Genomic DNA, 6,672 nt, shown 5'->3' with positions numbered 1-6,672 from the left:
ACATACGCTGCCCAAAGGAGTGTTTTGGTCTCTGAGTTTGTAGAGGATTGTGTGTTCCCCATTGAAAGAGAATTACACGTCAGGGGCCAGATCCTCCAGTGGTCCATGTTAGGGTTCTTTGGACACTCCCTCTGGTTGGTGCCAGTATGGAAAGGAAGCGGGGTACAAATCAGAGAAATGAGGCAGGACCACGATGCCCCTATGCCAGGCCAGGCTGATCCTCTGCTGCAGGTTTGGCACACGGCTGTTGCAGTCCAGCAGAAGTTAGAGCTACCCTTAAGCACCTGTAATAGAAGGCAAAGGAGTGGCCATGCACAGAGCAGCACTAGGATCAGAATGCAACACAGAGCCAAGCCCTATGCCACCAGTGTGTGCTACCCCCCTGCCTCACACTGTGTGAAGTTTGGTAGTGCCCAGCCGGCTCAAGAGTTTGCTGCTGGAGTTTTGATAACCTTGTTGCCTCCTGCCCTCTGCTGGCAAAGTGCATATTGTCATTTCCAGTGCATTGTAGATACTGCAGGGGAGGAGGACAGGCTCCTGCTTGAATTTTACACACTGAATGAGAGTAACAGTGACCTGCTTGCTGGTTTTTGACACATTTTCCTAGTGAACTGGATTTATGGAACAATCAAAAATCAAAATTCACGAGCAAAAAGTTTCACTCAAATGCTGACTCAGTTTCCCCAGCTGTAAGATGGGGATAAGGATATTGATCCCCTTTGTAAAGCAATTGGGGATTGTGGATGAAGGGTGTTTGTACCAAGAGTGAGGTATTATATAAGGAAACTCGTAATATCACGCTGGGGATAGCAAACTCACCCAACACTTCTACTAGAAGCTCTGGGTTTTGTTCAATATGCTCCTACTTGGTTTCACTAGAAGCATATCCAAGTGCTGTGCTTTAAGCAGAGCAGTGATCTGCGTGGGACTTGTAAGCTGGGCTGCATATTCCTTTGGAAGCAGCGAATCTGTGAGCACGGCGAGTGTCCTGTGGAGCAGGGGTTGGACGTTCCAGGGAGATGCTTGGAGGTCAGGCTGGGCCTATGGCTAATCTGCAGAGCGACAGCAGGGCCTGCGAGGCCTAGAGGGGAATGCTGGGGTTGCCTGTGGCCTATGAGTTGAGGAGCTGGCCCACAGCAGGCACAGACAAGATGTTGTGAGGCTAAGAGCAGGGGGTAGTGAGGTGCCTCCCAGCCCTGTGAAGCATTGGCCGCCCTCCCACTTTTAAAACAAGCCACTGTATACCAGAGACCCTCAGCAGCACTGCCCCACTGTCCCCGGTGCACATGCAGCACTCCCAGTACTAGGGGCAAAGGGAAGGATGGCTGTGTTCGAGGGCCTCACTTCTGTGATCCTGGCAAAGCACCTCAGCAAGCTGGGCCACGGGAGCGCGTTAGCAAGACCTCTTCTCCCCAACAGACTGTGCCAGTTTGGGTGCTTCCTTTCACAGGGCTAAGGACTGAGTGATGTATGCTCTACAGGCCTTGCAGGGAGGGATTTATACCAGGGCTGCCGCTACCTGTCAGCTTCCAGACACACGGACAGCGCGGGGCCTCTCGCCTCTCAGGTATTCCCACAAGCTGACTCCAGCAGCCAGCCTCACAGCCTAGGTCACCTGGCCCCAACAGTTGGAAGCAACAACTGAGCATCTGCGTGGTTTCCTGGCTGGAATCCCTGCCTGCGAGCGGGGCTGGAAGCCAGCCCCACCGGAGCCATTCAGCAGCCTGGCTCGGGAGCCATGGCTTTGGTGCTGACCCCAGCACACGGCTTGCTTTCTGGCCAGCAAGCCTCAGCCCCCACCCCAGGGTTCACACAAGGTGGGTTCAGGCTGGAAATTGAACCTCACATACACACACAAATGCCCAAATTCCCCTGTCCACATCCTTCAACCCAGTCTCTCCTTGTATTTAATCCTCCTGTCCCCATACACTCTAACTCTCTTTCCCTTCAGTATCCTGCCCGTCACATTCTCCCTTCATTACACTGCCTTCCTCCCTGCACCCCATCTTGCCTTCCTCCCCGTAAGCCTACCTGTCTGGGCCCTGCCTCCCCATGTTCCCTCATCTCTCACTACCTGCTCCCTGGACCACACACGCTGATCGGGAGACAGCTGCTTCCAACCCATTGAAAACAGGAGGGATGGGGACAGTCTTACTAGGGTTGCCTCATCTCCACTTGAGAATTGTGTAGGGAACTGGTGGGGGGCCACCATAGCTGAGCACAGCCTGGCTCCATTCTCACTTGGTATTAGCCAGATCTGAGCAGGCTACCAGCCTCTGGGCGCATCCCGATGGCAACGCACTGCAAGCCCTCTGCCTCAGTTTCCCCACCTGATCTGGTTATTTACATGGCCCAGCCCTCCAGCCAGGTCACTACAACGCTTCAGTCCCCTTGCCGGGGGAACAGAAGCCAGAGTCCCAGTCCAAACACAACATAAAGGAATGATTGGGCCAAATGGGCTCAGCACACACCCCCTTTAGGGTTATTCATCCATTTGCCCCCCTGGGCTCAGCTCTCATGCACTCTCCTGCCTCTTCTGGTGAGACACCCCACTGCCAGGGCCTATCATGTCCCCAGGTACTTCCAAATAGTTCCTTGTCAATGCCTGTCTTCCCTCCAGGCAGGCTCAATCAGGCATCAATCCTAGCTCAGCTCCAGGCTAGGCTCTTCTCTCACCCCAGGAATGTTGTTGATCTGTACTCCTCCTAGCCCAGCCCCCAGACCTGGCACCCTACAGGTGTAGCAGGAGGGGCTGATTGGGTCTACAGCGGCACATTAACCCTTCCAGGTCCGCGTGGGGTCTGTGTGAAATGGACAAGAGGAAGAGAATTGGCAGCAAAAGGATTTGTGTCTCCCCTCAGTTACCCTGCCTGATTTCTGATGACACATGGGCTCGGACAAGTCACCCCTTCTCTCTTCTCATTATGCTAATTGATTTGTTTTAACAAGGTTAGTGGTCAAGTCCCGCCCCGGTAAGACTTGCATGCGCTCAGGATTTTAAATCAAAGCCAACTTTATACCATATGTTGTTGTTGCCCCTTCAGTTGAGCTGTGAGTTCTGATCTGCTGCAAAGGTCCATTTAATGTCATTACTTTTGCACTCGAATGTCCAAACCCAGAGCCTGATGCTGCAGCTGCTGTGAAGCACAGATTTTCGCAAGGGCCTAAGGGAGTTTGGCACCAAAGTCCCACTGAGTTTCAGTGGGTTTTGGTACCTAACTCCATTGGGCTCTTTTGAAAATCTCAGCTTACATCAATAGCAAGGTAATAGCTCATTTGTACCAAAGAGAAGCTGGTGTGATTATCTCAGTGTTGCTCAGCACATGGTATTTAGACCAAAGGACTGGAAAATATAAATAAGGTAATTTTAAATGTAAAAGATTATTAATTATTATTTCTTAATATTATCACATAACCCCCTCTTCTCTTTAGCCACAGCAGAGCCTAGAGGTGCAAACACATAGGAGACAGTCCCTGCCCTGAAGAGCTTACAGTCTAAATAGACATGTTAGAGGGGAAACTGAGGCACAGATACGGTAAAGTGACTTGCCCAAGGTCACCCAAAAGGTCAGTGGCAATGCAGGGAACAGGATGCAAGTCTCCCAAGGCCCAGTGTATTGAACAAATCTGCCTCTCTGAATGAGCCCTCCAGTATACTGTATATTTTGGACTAAATTATGGTAAATTTTTGAAGGCTTCCTGCCTCAAAGATGCTCTGTATAAATACATTGTTCTCATGCAGATATGTTAAACATTTCCTAGTGGTTTGGTAGCAAAGACTTGCAAAGAAATTCTGACAGCTGCCCAGAAATATAGACCAGAACACTGGAAGAAAAAAATCATTGCAGTGTGTGATGCGTCTGTACAAATTCCTAAACAGGATTAGAGTCCTTCATGAAAATTCATCTCCAGAGTAAGCCCATAAGCGACTTACAAACCCCTTCCTCTGAAAACTAGTGTTTAGCTTCCGCCTTTGATTTGCCAGCTCTCTCACTAATGCATGGAAAGTCTGTTAGATTTCTGTTACCAACAGCAAAAATAAAATATCCTGAGCAGAATATATTAGGGTCAGGGACGGATCTCTTCCTCCGTCTCTCTGTAATGTTATTACACTTCAACCTTGCTAATTCTTTGCTCCCCTGCAAACGTTATCAGTTTTTAAGGAGAATTCCCAAATGAAATTCCCCCAGCCGACCCCTGATAAATGTCACAAAAGACTAGTGGGGGTGGCCCATTTCTCAGCAAAGATTTAATAGTGCTGAGTTGCAATTGGCTGTCATATTATAATGATTTGCCTAAAAATAGTAATGTGCAGTGTTCCTTGGAGTCTGGTTTGTTTTGTATCAAGAGAGGTTCTGTTTAAAGGTATATGACGGACCAAAGTTTCTTTCTTTTCGTTTCTTTCCTTGGTGCAAAGCACTGAATTATCATGTTGAGGGTTCCAGATTTGTCATGGAATTTTTTATTAAAAAATCACAGTCATGGTAAATTTAGTAAAAGTCGTGTCATCACCATGATTTTTGATAAAAAAAAATGCCCTGACAAATGAAGGGGTACTGACTACCCCCAGTGGCATCCTCTCCCCCAGCACCCCAACCCTATCCTGGCCTAGAAGGGAAGGGAGGCAGAGGCTGGAGAATGAACCCACCCACACTCATCCTGGGCAGTGGTGCCTCCTGTGCCCCATAGAGCTCAACCTGGCTCTCTGCTGCAGGTGCTGCAACCTGGTATGCTGGATTGCAGTGCCACTTAGATTTGGTCTGCTGCCTTGCTCTTTGGCATCATGATGCAGTGGTGGCTGGGCCAAATCTGTGATCCCACAACTGGGTTGCAATGCCCAGAGTGTGGAGCTAGGCCCAGCCCCACGGGATAGGAGCTGCAGCTGCAGGGTAAGTCACGAACACACGAGAAGATCATGGTCAAATAGGAAAATCACACTATCCATGAATTTTTTTTCCTGCCATGACAAACCTGCAGCTGTAATCATGTTGCTTGTAAACATACACAGATCCTGCTGCCCTACTGTGGTTCATTGCTACGGACAGTGTGCCAATGTCACCTCCTGGTGATGGCTTTTCTGTTGTCTTATGTGGGTTACCCTGCAGGTTGCCAGTGATGGGTCTGGGTTTGTTGTTCACTTGTTCAAAGGAGCAGGTGCAGCCAAGTGCTAACTAAGATAGATACATAGAGCATGTTCTGATGGGCTGACTGGGTTCTCTTCTCATGACGTTATTAATATTTCCTGGGGATTGTTGGTGTCACTAAGCATAACCCTAAGTAACTTGGGAAAGTGGAAGGCCACGAGGGTATGGAGCCTTCCTGGTTTTAGGCCTCAGCAGACAAGAGTCCCTCCATGTTTGAACTTTAATCGACCTAAAAGGCCAGGTGTAACAGCCGTTATCAGTTGCAACAGTTCTAACTGGTCTAAAGCAGAAATAATGAGGCCTGTGCACCTTTAGCAGAAGGACAAGATAACTTGCAGAAGGAAAACTTACTGACAAGCTGCCACGGCCAAGATTACTTAATGCACCTGCACTTATGTAACTGCTACAGGGGGAGGAAGGAGGAGGGGGAGGGGAAGAAAGAAGAAAGAGAAAAAAAAAACTTATAAAAAGGGAAAAGCCACTTGTGTAGCGGTGCTGGATCTGAGGCATGTCAATTCTCCCAGCACCGCTTTGAGATCTCAAATAAACTTTGCTTGCTTCTCCACCCTGGTGTGTGTTCACTGGCGCTAAGCACTCCAGGCACGAACCACTGTTGCTTGCCTCGGGCACCCTCTGTGCCTGCAACAGGATGACTTTCATCTTACTCCAAATGCAGGTAGATCTTTGCAGGGATTAGTTTTCAGGTCACTCTGGATTTTGTGGAGCAGCCATTTTATTTTGTCTGCCTTAATCCTAGGGTTTTACAGTAGGTGAGGTGTGACAAGCAAAGCACTGAATCCCTGCCCTGAGGATCATGCAGAACTGCACTAGCTGGTTTTAAGGTTGATTCTTTTCCAAAGCTTCTACTACTATTTGTGTCTTTTCTGGGACATCAGAATGTCAACATAACTGCTGCCCCTCCTCTGGACTGTTTATCTGGTGGACTGTGTGTTCTAGTAAGGGACTTTGTTAACTCTTTATTTTTGCTAGCTAATTAAAAAAACAAGCAAATTCATTTTCCCATGCTGTCTTATTTATAGGACTTGGAGTCAGGAGGCTTGTCCCTAGCTGGGCTAATTTGGTATGTCTGTGTATGTTGCTGTTTTAATGTCAGCATTTGCTTGTGGCTAGGCTCAGTACGATTGTGTGATATGCCTGCGTTGCCCTTGGAAAATATACTTTCCTGGGATTAAAGTACTGGGAAAATGTTAATTTATTATACCGTGGAGAAATGGAATCAACTATTTCTTGTATGTGGTAGCAATGGAATAACCCCCACTAGGGGTGTTTGCTAGTTTATAATATGTGTACATAAAACTGCATACACATTACAAGTATAAAATATAGCAATGTCTATTACATGCAATCACTGCTGAGGTGCATTTAATTAGACTGTTCTCCTTTGTGTATTTGGAGTGGATCATGCACAGAAAAATCTGCATTTTTCTTCCTCAAGCTGTGAATAGTATTTTTTTTTTTATTTAATAATCTAGTAATATGATCCCAGGAAAGAAAAAAGGGGCAGAAA

Source organism: Gopherus flavomarginatus, chromosome 7, assembly GCF_025201925.1.
Source record: "Gopherus flavomarginatus isolate rGopFla2 chromosome 7, rGopFla2.mat.asm, whole genome shotgun sequence".
NCBI lineage: Eukaryota > Metazoa > Chordata > Testudines > Testudinidae > Gopherus > Gopherus flavomarginatus.
The sequence above is the reverse complement of the archived record's forward strand: the minus strand, read 5'-3'. Positions refer to the sequence as shown.